Below are 15,596 nucleotides of genomic sequence, written 5' to 3'. Positions count from 1 at the left end.
CGTGAAGGCATCCTGTTTCCCGAATAGATGCTGCATTCACTTCCCAATGGCTTCCTTTGATCCAGAAAACCCTGTATGGTATTGAAACATGGATTGTAGAACCAGAATCAATCCACCAATCATTATGTGAAACACAACATATTATATTATAACACACAAGAGATGAGAGGTTACCTTTCTTGTCAAGTCAGGCCTTCCTCTTAGGACAATCCTTCTTCATGTGTCCCGTCTTTAACAGAAGAAAAACTTGATATTGTTCTTATTATCTTTGCTCATAACCTCATGTAGCTTGCATTTTCCCTTCCCACTCCTTATTCTTGTTTAAGTATACTTGGCACTTCCTGTCACCAGATGTGCAGTTTCATTCACTTCCTGAAGCAGTCTCTCCTCTTCTTGAACACACATGGTCAAAAGCTCATTGATTTACCATTTATGCTTCTATGTGTTATAGATATTTGAAAGGAGTATAATGAGATGAGAAGAGTTCAAGACTAATGCACTAGGAAATCATCATTAATCACCATCGGAAATCTCAACTGAGCAGCGATGTCCCTCATTTTCATATATGCTCACGACTCCTTTGATACCAATGAACTTCATGGATGTCAATCTACTCTATGGTGCTACCTAATGCCTTGTCTGATGTTTCAAACTATGCATGAATTGCATCCATCAAATCCTTAACATTTTCAAACTCCGATATCGACCCACGGATACTAGTCGTAATGTGAGACTTGATAAACTCATGCTTAAACGGTTGGATCGCTCTCACCGTTCATACAATGCATCTCACTTGAGGGCTATATCTATAGTTGTAGGTGGCTCTTCCTTACGAAAGCATAATCAAGATCAATGCACCCTAAATGAAGAAGAACGCCTCTCTCCAGGATTTGTAGTTATCACCATTTAAATTGTGGACCTTATTCTCAACCATCATCAAAGTTTGATCAACTATAGGTATATCAAATAGCATGCTTACTAAATAAATATGAGGCACAAACCATCAATACAATTATAAGTTTACCAATGTAAAACAAATAAATAATCATAAATGAATCGCACATATCATAAAATCTCCCTATGGGTAAAGACATTACATATTATATTCATTATCCTTTAATGATGAAACTAGAAATTATTAAATTTCATAATACCTGTGGGCTAATTAGAAATAAGAAATTTTCTATTCTACCCTAATTACATGAAAATATAACATTTCCTATAGGTAAAATAATTTTATTAATATGATTAGCTACAAAACGGTGTTATAACCTTGATATGATCATAAATATATTACTTAATGCATATATTATCATAATTTGAATGCTGCGGCTACTCTAAATGAATCAAATGTATACGATCATAACATCAAATAATTTATAACATGAATTATATAATATAACACATCAATACAAGAGTAACAAATTGTTTATGCATAAAAAAAGTAATATATGACTAAAAAACCATCATATACGCTGTCACCGGACTCCCACGTGCCATCGTGACAAATTGTGTCCCTTCACGCCTTCACGCGTCGCCAGAAGGCAACACACACTTCCACGCATCTACACACGCCTACACGTCCCTACCACGTCCTTCACGCGCTTACACTCGCCTAAATCACCCCGCGTCTGATGCAAGCACACGCTTCCTCACGCACCAGAACACATAGATCTCAACTGGATCGGCTTGACTCGTTTTTACCGGGTCGGGTTGACCAGTTTGTTGGGCGGGTTTGGTCTATTTGGGACCGGCCTGAACCGCTTGACCAGTTCGTTGACCACTCTATGCCCTTTGACCAGTTCATTGACCAGTCTGGCCCATTGACCGTGCTAATCGGTCGGGTTGACCTGTCGGTTTCTAGGTTGGTTTGACCCACTATTGACTTTGATCGGATCATTTGACCCGTTTAACCTATTGGGTTGGTTCTTCTTGACCCGTTTTCTGCAACTTGTTACCCAGTTTTACAGATTTTCAACAACCCGTTTCTGGCCATTTTTCTGGTTTTTCGACAGGAACTTGAATGTCGACTTATTACCTATATCAGTGACAACCCAAATGACAATTTTGTCCTAAATCGGTGCCGTAAATGGGTTCCAAAGCACCCAAACGATAATTTTTAACCAAATTTTAAACTAGCATAACTTTGTAACCAGAACTCCCGTTTTTGACAAATAATATACCATTGGAAAGATTTTTCAACAAGGATTCCAATGACATAAAAATCAAAAAAGATTCTATTTATAATAAAAGTTTGCTTGATTTACAGTATAGGTTTTAATAGAAAAAAATCCCAAAATTTATGCAATATTTTCCAGATTTGCAAACAAACAATTTCATGGTAGGCAGAGATTCAACAATGCTCTGATACCAAATGTAAATACATTCATATTCCAATATTCATATAAAAGTTGATACAATCAATTTCATCATAAAATCTCCATGAAATATATGCGGAGTAAATGACAAACCTTCAGCCATAGCAATTGTTGTTTAATCTTCTTGTTCCTTCAAATACAGAATCTTCCACTGACTGTTCGAGTGATGTTTTGAGAATCAAAGGAAAAATTGCGTCAAATGGGGACCTTTAAAGTCTCCTTTATATGCAGTTGTCTTTCCATCAAAGACAGCTGCCCAAGGGAGGAGACACAACCGTATGACCACATCGTCCATATCAGCATAAAAGTGTAGCACCATATAAAAAAAGTCTAACACAACCTTCACATGCAGACATGAATTTAAGCATTTGGATGCAATGTATCTCCATGCTTGTAAAATCCTTCATATCTTAGAAACAAAACTTGACAATTAACACATGTACGCTTGGAAATATTAGAAAAAGGTTTGATTTTTGCTACTTACCCTTCTAATCCTATAATTGACTGCCTATTATAGCTTTGATTTTGATCTCCACCGTTCAGAATGTAGAGTTTGTGTTTCATGAACAACATATCCAAAAATCAAAACGATCGGACGCAAACGACTCCAGGTCAGATTGGATGATGCACTGTTCACAGACTCAAAACTAACATATCCTCTCCCTTTCTCTTAGTTCTTTTTCTTCTCTTCCTTTCTCACTCTATCTCTCCTGACTAAACCCACTCTTTCTTCTCTTCTCCTCCTGTTTTTTTCTTCTTTCTCTCCTCTCTCTGCTCCTCCTTCTCTCTTTCTCCTTTCCTTTCTTTCTTCTGCTCTCGTTTTTCTTCTTTATTTGGGCAAACTGCCCAGTTTTTCTTTTCTTTTAAACTAAACAATTTTCTGAAATATAATCTGCCCCCAAAATTTTCTAATTTCATCTAACCCCGCCACATAAGCTTTTCCGAGCAAAAATGTCTAAATTTTTCCCTCTTGATACTGGCAAACCCATCAGGATTTATTTCTTCGTTTTCACCCCTTAAAGCAACTTTAAAAACTGCACAGAAATACCCTATCTTACCACAATACGAAAAATCAAATAAGAATTAATTAACTAAATACAATTCATGACTAACTAATTAGGAATAGGTTTTACAAAAAAAGTTTGGAATGATTAAACTTATACTAAATATTGGGTTCAAGTACTCTTGCGTATGTAGAAGATAATCTTGACTTGAAGGGGGGACGAAAATTACAAAGAGAAAAAGTCAGCTTATGCCAAGTCACATTCCAAAACGCATCCAGTCCAGTCAGCCGACGACCTTTTCTATATATTTTTGATTAGTTATAGTCTGTTGTGACTGGCATTCTAATGACACACGTGGAAGTCAACTTGGAGGTTGGCTGGTCAAATGTAAATTGTTAAGACTTGAGGGCAGTTCAGTCTTTTCCCTATATTCTAAAAACTAAATTCGTTTTAGGTTTTGTGCGCAGCTCAATTCTCTCATTTCCCTCTTGGTTAACAGAGAGAAATAGTTAGGGGTGCTATGCTGGAAATTCGAGGTTCGTCCATGGAATCAACGGTGACGGTAGGTGTGAGCTGTCCTTCTTTGAGTAGTCTCTTTTTACTGTATAAATATGTACTGATTTCTGCCTATTTAGAACGTATGGTGGTGAGAGCATCTGGGTATACAAGTGTAAAATCAGAGGGCTTTTTGTATCGGAGTGATGCCTCGTTGTAAAGGGTGAGCCGATTCTTCTGTAAGGTTTCTCAAACTCATAGTGAAGTTCTTTTTCTGGTTGCTCTGAAGAGTGGATGTAGGTAATCTTTCAGATTACCGAACCACTATAATCTGGTGTTTTTCTTCTTCCTTCTACTTTACTATTAATTGTTTCTTTTGTGCTTTGTTTGGTTGAATGAACACTTCTGGGTTATTGCATGATTACACTGTTTTTGGTCATATTATACAACAGTTCGTTTGTATAAATACTGGCAATACCATACACAAACACAATAACAATCACAAACAAAGATAATCAAATATCAGATACCATTCATGGCTTTGTGTCGCTCTTCAAATAGAATAAATGCTGCTATATTTGTCCCAAAACTCCCAAGCATCAGTTTGTCTCCTCCAAAAGAACCGAGTATAGACTTGGTTGAACAACTGAGGATGAGAGTATATAAAAACACAAGCTCAATCCCAGTAGAAAAGATTGTCCCCGGCACAGCATACAAGAAAACAATGCTGACGACTCTACTAATTCATGGTGACGCCAAAACTTTACCCTATCTTAGAGTCTGTTTCTGATAAGTTGAATGCACAACAACATTGGCCAGCAACGTGACAACTGGAACACCCTTCTGTGAACTCTATCAACATGATTTCTCTTGCTGCTACCACCATGGCTGGTGCTACTGCAACTGGTGGCGCAGGCGTTTCATCACTTTTGGCGTTGAATTATCTTTTAATTTGATTTAACCACAACCAATTGTTTTGCATATTTAATAATTCTTTATAAAGCACTGAGGATGCATATTTTAATTTAATCATATATTCTTGATAAAGAATTGGGGAGGCAAATATACTATAATGTTTTAGAGTATATTTGATAAATATAAATAAAAATAAGAACACAAATATGACATATGATGATACATATCCGCTCGGTTTCAGTACAACACAAAGTCACCATTCTCTTTGGTTTGCACAATATTTAAAGAACCTAAAGGAGCAAGAGTTATATATAGCATATAACGTCGATCATGCTAAGGTTGTATGTCTTTTTTCAACCTACTCAAGTCTAAACGTGTGATTGGATCCATAGATGATTGGTAAAAAAAAAAAAATATTCTCCTTTGAGAATAATAAAAAATGGAAAGTGTTTAAATTGAAACATGAAATGTTGGGCCAATCCTTGAAGATAAAAGGACACCGAATCCATATGAAGTTTTATCATTAAAATACTTTGACGGTATGAAAAGTTCTTAATGTTTGTTGAGTCGCAATTTTAGTGTTTATCTCGCATCCTTATTACCCTCAATATAAATTATATTGTTGTTGTTAGAGTTAGTGAACTCTATTCAACGTTAGATACCCATTTTTAAAGTTCAACGGAAGATTTTACTAAGTTGATTAATGGTTATTAAGTTAAGCATGAATCAATAACCACAAGCAGTATAGATAAAGCACACAAGCATGTACATAGTTTGGCTAAAACCATTCTTAGCCTAAATCCGTGGGACCTCGTCCAGATTGAAGCTAATCCACTATAACAACAAACATTACAAGATATCACTTAGAGTTGATTTTAGCTACAGCAAAAAGAACTCCCTATTCTACGTTACATTAAACACCACCCTCTGAATCTCTAATGCTTCGTCACTTTTCGGATCACTCCACACCAGGAACACTCCCGGATAACGATTGAGCTCCACCCAAGCTTCACTCACCGAAGAACACCTCCAACTTCCACGGCTTGAACTCCTTTCAAGCTCTTAGTGTAGGAACCAAGTTCTAGCAACAACAAACAATAAACAAAGATCAACAAAAAGATTTAAGCATTAAACCATACATGGAACCTGTCAAGGAATAGACTCTCTAAAAATTTCAGAGCACAAACAAAATAATATCCAGGTTCGAAGATGCAAGGAAGAAGGAGATGAGTTTAAATAATCCTTGCTTGGCCAATCTCTTTAAGACAAGTGGTAGACAATCTCTTTCATCTTTTGTTGGGACCACAAACAAAAGCCCACCAACTTTGCAGGACCACAAGAGGAGAGACGGATACTTATAAAACGAAAACTCACACAAAAACCATGAAAGAGATAAAACTTGATAGGCAAGATAATATAAGAAAAACGCCACATGTGTAAAAAGAATTAGAGTACAGACAAATACAATATCAAAGGTTGGCTTTACAAATGAGCAAGAATGATAAAGACCAATTTCGTGCTCCCTAATTCTTGCCAAGTCAATAAACAAGGGCTGACATATATTGGTTTAAAAATGAAAAAAGATTTCATCTATCATTTGGGACCACAACCAAACTTTTGGGACCACAATCAAAAAGGGAAAAAGTCTGATTTTCCCTAGACCACTAAAGGATATTGGGATACTTGTAAGTGGTCAAAAAGACAGCACAAAAGATGCAAAGAAAATATCTTAGCTGTTAAGTAAAAAATGCAACTTGTGCAAAGTGAGTCAGACATGCGATTTTAGCATAGAAGAAGAATGGACGCATGCATGAAGTAAAATGCGAGATGAAATGCAACATGTATATGTCTAACTTCAGTGTGCACACACACATCAGCTGTGCACACAGAGAACATAAGTTTAACAAAAATATTCAATTTTTGTTTTGAATCAACTCCCAATATTGAGTTTTTTTATTTATTTATTTATTTTTTTTATGTTCAAGGGTGTCTGGGCCAGCTTACGCACATCTCAATTAATCTTCTAGGACTCTAGAACTACTAGTCAGGTAAAAACTCCAGTAATTACCCCTATTAGCAACCGAGAAGTGACTCGAACTAAGGATCTCTTGAGTAATATATCAAGAGTTCCTATCAAACTACTTAGTCAACCAAAAATATAGTTTATGGAGTTTTTGTTACATCTTTGGAAAATAACTCAGTCGCTGCAGCAATTGAGTTATTGATTCCTATTAATGCTTAGACCAATAAATTTACACTGCTTTAGTCTATTTTCGAGTTAGACTTAGACCAATAAATTTATTGATTCCTGTTAATGCTACTCAATGATCATCTTATTTATTTGTTGAATGGCAAGTCACCTAATGGAATTATTTAATCATATTATTCCAATATAAGTCTTTTGGGTTGTCAATATTTTCAATATTGACCTTTTCTCTTTTACCATATCAACAACACAAGTCGTTGTCTATTCATTCATCAAAACTTTTACCATATCACTTCAATCCCATTTTCTAAGACCAAGAAATCAAAAATCTCTTCATTATATTGTAAACTAGAAGATGAATGAAAGTATGGAACAAGTTGTACGCGTAACATAATTATACAGTAATGAATTTTTCATTATGCTTCATATGTTGGAGGTTAATTATTTCTTGCTTGTATTATATTAAATAAATATTCTCACAAGCTTTTGAATTGTCTAAGTTTCAAACTAGATTCATCAGATGAGGTCGTAGTTTAGACTGTGTGGTTCAAAAAACATGGAGTTGAATGAGAAATCAAGCCCTAAATTAGCTAGTTGAACCATCCATATACGCAAACAAATGTAGCAGCAGAGATAACAAGTTAGAAACAGGATTGGTTGCAAGGATTTGATGATCGAAGAATGTCGAATTTAAACCTTGTATTTGTTAATTACCAACCGCATTAATGGACCTTCGTATAAGTTAAAAGAGTCTGAGTTTTTCATTTCACATTTTTACTCGTTTGTGCCAGCTAGAACGATGATCAGATTCATTATCCTTCCCATATGTATGTATAACTTTCACCACCATGTTCTGTTAACGTGTTATTTACTTATTTATTACAAGTTTAACTAAATATAATTAGCAAAATCTCAAAGAAAAATGGATGAACCAAAGATACAGAGCTAACTAATAATACTCAACCTTTTCTAAACCCTTTGAATGAAGCACACTCCAAAAGATCTGATACCCTGATCCTAAAATTTGGAGGAAACCCACCCATGGCTAGCCCAGCGGGCACCAACAAGGGCGAATTAAGGGTATTGTATATGACTTCAACCCTCAGTCCCACGCTTGATTCCCCACTAGGTGCAAAGATAGTACATTTACACATGATTTATCTAAGGGGCCATGACAATGGCCTGGTTGAAGAATAGTCGAAATGTGCGTAAGCTAACCCAAACATCTCAATTAACAAAAATATATATACAAATTTTTCTTATTAAATTAAAGCAACTAATTAATAATAGGATATAAGGATTTTACAAAACATAAATAATTGTGTATTCAATGGAATTCCTAATTTAAACATGGAGGGTCATATTTTAAAACGAAATATGTCACTTGGATAGTAAAAAGTTTGGGATGATTAAACTTAGACATGAAAATTACAAAGAGAAAAAGTCAGCTTAGGCCAAGTCACATTCCAAAACGCACCCAGTCCAGTCAATCGATGACCTTTTCTATATATCTTTGAGCAGTTATAGTTCGTTAGTATAAATACTGGCAGATACCATACACGAACACAATAACAATCACAAACAAAGATAATCAAATATCAGATAAAATTCATGGCTTCTTTACAAGTTTCAGATACCCTTTTGTTATGCAATCAACCAAGATTCAACCAGAAACAAACAAAAAAACAGAAACCACAAAACAATCAACACCGGATCTTTACCGTGGTTCACTTGCCCGATTTGAGCAAGCTACATCCACGTTGAACTCCGGAAAAGGAGTTCGCTGCACTATGATTATAGAACAACCAATTACAGTCACGATTACAAAGAATGACACCCAAGAACCCAGATCAAACAACTCTGATTCAAACCCGTAATCTGCTCGAGGAATCCTCTAACCTGGAAATCCCTATAATAAGAACACAGTAGTTCTTCCCTTGAGTGATTAACCCAAACCACTCAAGAAACCCACAGATTACACTGAAATCAGACCTAAAAGAAAGAACCCTAATCTCACAAAAGAAAACGAAATACGGCTCTCAACTTTTATGTTTGATCTACTGTTAGAATAAGAAACCCTAATCCTTTTATAGTGTTGACTAGAGGCTTGATCTCAACCATTGGTTTTTTCTCTGAATCAGCGGTCAGGATCATCTTGGAGCTGTCTCAAAACGACACCGTTCCATTAATACTCAGTACGACGCCGTTTCAGCATTCACTCACAACAATCTCCACCTTGAATGCTAAACATTCACAGTGCAGCAAACCCAAATAGTTCCATCATTGTTCTAGTCTTCACAGGTTAACTTACATGCAGCAGGTTCAAGCAGTGCTTGAACTTTGCAGGTGAGACAACCTTGGTTCCCATGTCAGTAGGGTTATCTTCAGTGGATACCTTTACAAGATCAATTACCCCTTGTGTTACTAAGTCTCTGACGAAGTGGAAGTGAACATCCACATGCTTGGTTCACTCATGGTAAACTGGATTCTTACTGAGAGGGATTGCACTCTGACTATCTGAGAATACAGTAACCTTGCCATTACTCAGTTTTGCTTCGGCTAACAAACCTTGCAGCCACACAGCTTCCTTAAACACATCAGCAATAGCAATATACTCTGCTTCAGTTGTTGAGAGAGCAACAATGGGCTGAAGCTGTGACTTCCAGCTAATGCAATTTCCTCCAAGGGTAAAGTAATATGAGGTGGTGGATTTCCTTGTGTCTTTGTCACCTGCCAAATCAGAGTCTACAAAACCCACCAAGTCAAGTGTATTATGCCTTTTACAGAAGTTTAAACCCACATTCAGGGTACCATTAATGTACCTTAATACTCCCTTTAAGGCAGTCCAGTGCTCACTGCCTGGATTTGCCATGAATCTGCTCAGTAAGGAAATAGAATAGGACAGGTCTGGTCTGGTACTAATCATTCCATACATCACAGATCCAACAACATTTGCATAGGGGACAGATTCCATTTTGATTATCCCAGATTCAGTTGTGGGGCATTGGCTCTTGTTTAACACAACATGGTTTGCAAGAGGCATGGACACTGGTTTTGAGTCAGCCATACCAAATTTAGACACTAGTTTTTCTAAGTATGATTTCTGCCTAATGATTAGTTCATGTTTACCCCTGTTCCTGATAATGTCCATTCCTAGGATTCTTTTGGCATTTCCTAGATCCTTCATGTCAAATTCTGATCTAAGCTGACCCTTTAACTCATGAATTTTAGACTTAGACTCACTCACAAGTAACATATCATCCACATACAGTAAAAGATATACAGGCAGATTATGATTCAAATTAAAATAGAAACAATTGTCATATCTACTTCTAGTGTATCCTATACTTACAATGAAATTGTCAAACCTCTTATACCACTGTCTTAGGGACTGTTTTAGTCCATACAGTGATTTGTGCAGAATGCACACATGGTCAGGTTTCTTGGGGATCAATAAAGCCTAGGGGTTGGCTAATGTAAATCTCCTCTTCTAAGTTACCATGCAAAAAGGCAGTGGTAACATCCATCTGTTCTAACTCTAGGTTATAATGGGCAACAATGGAGAGCATTAACCTGATGGTTTTATACTTGACTACAGGGAAAAAGACTTCATTGAAGTCTATTCCTTCATGTTGGGTGTAACCCTTAGCTACTAATCTGGCTTTGTACCTAAGGGGGTCAGTAGCTAAGATTCCCTCTTTAATCTTGTACAACCATCTGCATTTAATTAGTTTTTGATTCTTGGGTTTGGGAACCAAGGACCAGGTTCTGTTTACCTTAAGTGACCTTATTTCCTCTTCCATTGCTTGCCTCCATTTTTCCCTTTCCTTAAAGTTCATTGCTTCTTCATATGAGTCTGGTTCTGTTCTTTGAATCCCTGTTCCTGCAAGCAAAGCAGTGTATATCAGTTCAGCATAAGAAAACCTGGCAGGGGGTCTTACCTCCCTCCTTGTTCTATCTCTGGCAAGTTGATAGTGTTCTAATTGTGCATGTTGGGGCTCTGGGGTATCTCCTTCATTTTCTTCACTATCAGATCCAGGATCCTCTGGTCCTGGTTGGTTTTCAGGTGCATGTTCCTCATTGGGTTGAGGTGGTTCAGCCTGCTGACCCATAGGCTCCACCTCAATGGTTGTACTCTCAGTTGTATCCTTGGTAGGTTTAGGTGGGGTGATGGTACCAGTGTTCTGTTCAGTGGTTTTACATGGGAACACCCCTTCATTAAAGACCACATCCCTGGAAATGATGATCTTTACCCCTGGTGAATTTCTGTCCCAGAGTCTGTACCCCTTGGTACCATCTTGATATCCTAGGAACACACACTTGGTGGATCTAGGCTCTAACTTTCCTCCCATTGTATGTGCATAGGTTGGACATTTGAAATTTATGGCAGTAGAGGGGCTCCTATTTATCAGATAGGCTGCAGTGGACAAGGCCCTCCCCATAAGGTATTAGGTAACCCTGAAGTGAACAACAAGCATCTGACCTTTTTTCAGGAGTGTCCTATTCATCCTCTCAGCTACCCCATTCTGCTGAGGGGTTCTTCTCACAGTTCTATGTCTTAGGATTCGTTGCTCACTGCAAAACTTATCAAATTCAGTGTTACAGTACTCTAATCCATTGTCAGTCCTTAGAGTTTTTACCTTTTTGTCTAGTTGGTTTTCCACTAGGGCTTTCCACTCTTGAAATTTAGACAGTGCTTGGTCCTTAGTTCTAAGGGTGTAAATCCACACTTTTCTGCTAAAATCATCTACAATGGACATAAAATAACTACTGCCCCCATGAGACCTCACTCTCTCAGGTCCCCATAAGTCTGAGTGTATGTAATCTAAACAACCTTTGGCCAGGTGTATGCCTTTTGGGAAACTGACTCTGTGCTGTTTTCCTAAAATGCAGTTCTCACAAAATTCTAAGGTTGTAGCAATGTCCTTTCCTAACATGCCTTGGTTACTTAGGATATCTAGTCCCCTCTGACTCATATGTCCCATCCTAAGGTGCCATTTTTCAGTTATTGACATATTTGGGGTGACAAGGGAAGAACTTAGGCAATCAGAGTAATATTCTCCACATAGGATGTATAACCCATTCTTTTTTTCTCTTTTAGAATTAGATTCTGGTTTCTATACACATTCAGCCACCCATTTTCGGCTCTGTAACAGCATCCTTCCTCATCTAAGGTCCCTAAGGATATGAGGTTCCTTTTGAGTTCTGGAATGTATCTAACATGAGTAAGCTTTATTAGTTTCCCACTACAGAGTCTAAGGGTTATACTACATTTACCTTTGACCCTACAGGCATTGTTGTTCCCCATGAACACAGTCTCCTTATCATACTCCTTAAAGTCTTGAAACCAGTCCCTATTGGGGCTCATGTGGAAAGAGCACCCAGAATCTAACACCCACTCTTTTGTATTGTCAGAAACAGAGAGAGTAAGTACCTCTGTTTCTTCAGCTAAGTGTTTGGATAAGGCTAGGTTACTCTCTGTGTTTCCCTGCTTTTGTTTCTTAAGCCATTCAAAGCAATTCTTTTTCAGATGACCAGTTTTATTACAGAAAAAACATTTTCTAGACTCTGCCTTATGCTTATTGTTCCATTTGCCCCGTTTCTTGTTTTTGGACCTCTGGCTAGGTTGACTGCCTTTACCAGATTGAAAGGTATCTAGTTTTTCCCTAACAAATAGGTTACTCCCATTTCGTCTTTGGACCTTTAACTCAAGTTCTCTTGCCTTAAGACCAGCCACAATCAAGTCAACACTAGGGACAGTACCAAAATACTGTAGTGCATTCTTAACAACAAGATAATCCTCGGTAATGGAGTTTAACAGTATCATGGCTAGACTAGTCTCTCCTAGTTCCTGATCTGTGCGCTTTAAAATTAAGGTCATTTTTAGGAATTCATCTAGGTTCTCCTCTATTGTCTTGCTACTATCCATTTTATAAGAAAACAAAGCACCCTTGAGAAAAGCTAAGTTTGGTGCAGATTGAAGTGCATACAAAGTTTCGAGTTTACCCCATAACCCCAGAGGGGTTTCGATTCCAACAACCTTCCTCAGTACACTGTCTGAGAGGTTCATCACATCAGATTGTAGGCTGCTTCATCAATCTCCTCATTCTCCTTCAATTTCTCCCGGACCATTCTTTTGATCCTTTTCCAGTACAAGGCCGACTTTATTATGTGAAAGCAGAGCCTTCATTTTCTTCTTCCAAATCCCGAAATCGATCTTCCCATTGTATTGGGAGATCTCCATACGTGTAGTGCTCATGGTATTGTACAGACAGTGTGATACAGTCTAAGGTGTAAGTGGCGTTGTTACACTAGAAGTTGCCAAATACTGTCAGGCAGTTTTTAAGGCAATCACTGGTTTCCAGCCTATATACCCTTAAACTTGACAGAAAAAAAAACCCGAAAAGAACACTACAAGTACAGACTCAAGGCAATGACCAAGATTACTCCCCTTAACCAGTGTTTGTGATCTACTCTCACAAAAATAACCCCAAGACTCAGTAAGAATCAAAGTTCTAAGCCTCTAGGAACCTTTGGATTGAGAAACCCCTAAAATCTGAGAAACCCTAATTTTTTTAGCAAACCCTAATTTTTTTATTCGTCAAAAAATTAAACGATTTCTAAAACCTAGATACACCCTAGGATGATAGCTCTGATACCACTGTTATGAAATCAACCAAGATTCAACCATAAATAAACAAGAAAATAGAAACCACAAAACAATCAACACCGGATCTTTACCGTGGTTCACTTGCCCGATTTGAGCAAGCTACATCCACATTGAACTCCGGAAAAGGAGTTCGCTGCACTATATTATAGAACAACCAATTACAGTCATGATTACAAAGAATGACACCCAAGAACCCAGATCAAACAACTTTGATTCAAACCCGTAATCTGCCCTAGGAATCCTCTAACCTGGAAATCCCTATAATAAGAACACAGTAGTTCTTCCCTTGATTGATTAACCCAAACCACTCAAGAAACCCACAGATTACACTGAAATCAGACCCAAAAGAAAGAACCGTAATCTCACAAAAGAAAATGAAATACGGCTCTCAACTTTTATGCTTGATCTACTGTTACAATAAGAAACCCTAACCCTTTTATAGTGTTGACTAGAGGCTTGATCTCAGCCGTTGGTTTTTCCTCTGAATCAGCGGTCAGGATCATCTTGGAGCTATCTCAAAACGACACCGTTCCATTAATACTCAGTACGACGCTGTTTCAGCATTCACTCACAACACCTTTTTTATTCATCTTCGTGTTGTTTTTCAAATAGAATAAATGCTGCTATATCTGTCCCAAAACTCCCAAGAATCAGTTTGTCTGCTCCAAAAAAACGGAGTATAGACTTGGTTGAGCAACTGAGGATGAGAGCTAATAAAAATACAAGCTCAATCCCAGTAGAAAAGATTGTCCCTAGCACATCAATACAAGAAAACAATGCTGGCGACTCTACTAATTCAATGGTGACAGCCCAACTTTACTCTATCTTAGAGTCTGTTGCTGATAGAGTTGAGATGCACAACAACCTGGGCCAGCAACGTGACAACTGGAACACCCTTCTGTTGAACTCTATCAACATGATTTCTCTCACTGCTACCACCATGGCTGGTGTTGCTGCAACTGGTTGCGCAGGCGTTTCATCACTTTTGGCTTTGAAGTTATCATCAACTCTCTTGTTCTCTGCAGCCGCTGGGATGATGGTTATGGTGAACAAGATTCAACCCTCACAACTTGCAGAAGAGCAACGTAACGTAACAAGATTGTTCAAGCAGCTCCAGAGAGAAATACAAACCGTCCTTGCTCTAAGGGTTCCCAGTGAAGCCGACGTGAAAGAAGCAATGGAGAAAGTTTTAGCGCTTGACCAAGCATACCCACTTCCCTTGCTAGGTAAAATGATAGAAAAGTTCCCTAAAACATTTGAGCCTACTGTGTGGTGGCCATCAAATCACTCCTAGGCAAACAACAAAAATGCATATGAAAGAGAGCAAAGTAGCATGAATATGGAGAAAAATGGATGGAGTGAAGATCTGGAAGTTGAAATGAGAGAGATTTTTGGAGTATTAAAGACAAAAGATACAGAAGATTACATGAGACTAGGCAACTTGGTGTTGAAGATAAACAAGATTCTAGCCATCTCAGGGCCATTACTCACCAGCATTGCAGCTGTTGGGTCGGCTTTCGTGGGGTCTCCTCACGGGTCATGGGCTGCTGTCGTTGCGATGGCTGCAAGCGCATTAGCTACCACAGTTAACAAATTGGAGCATGGTGTACAAGTCGGTATGTTGTTGGAGATGTATAGATACTGCGCTGGCTCCTTCAAACTTCTGGAGGAATCAATTGACGCAACTCTCAATGAAAGTGAGGTGGAGAAGAGAGAAAATGGGGAGATGTTTGAACAGAAAGTAGCTTTACAGTTGGGAAGAAGCACTTCTCAACTGAGAGATCTTTCCGAAAAATCAATTTACTCTCGCATAGATGGAGCCGAACTAGAGGAATTTGCAAGTAAACTTTTCTGATCGGAGATAATTTACATTCTTTGATTCTTGTGATAACAAATATATATCTAGTGTGTAATCATGTATAGAGAAG

The 15,596-nt window shown here is 37.9% G+C and overlaps 1 pseudogene; it reads left to right on the top strand.

Moving 5' to 3' along the window:
• The first annotated feature begins 8,609 nt into the window (after positions 1-8,609).
• On the top strand, positions 8,610-15,580 carry LOC116133377 (annotated as a pseudogene).
• Positions 15,581-15,596: the final 16 nt, after the last annotated feature.

Source organism: Pistacia vera, unplaced genomic scaffold (genome assembly GCF_008641045.1).
Source record: "Pistacia vera cultivar Batoury unplaced genomic scaffold, PisVer_v2 Contig269, whole genome shotgun sequence".
Lineage (NCBI taxonomy): Eukaryota > Viridiplantae > Streptophyta > Magnoliopsida > Sapindales > Anacardiaceae > Pistacia > Pistacia vera.
This window is presented reverse-complemented; position numbering and strand designations above follow the sequence as displayed.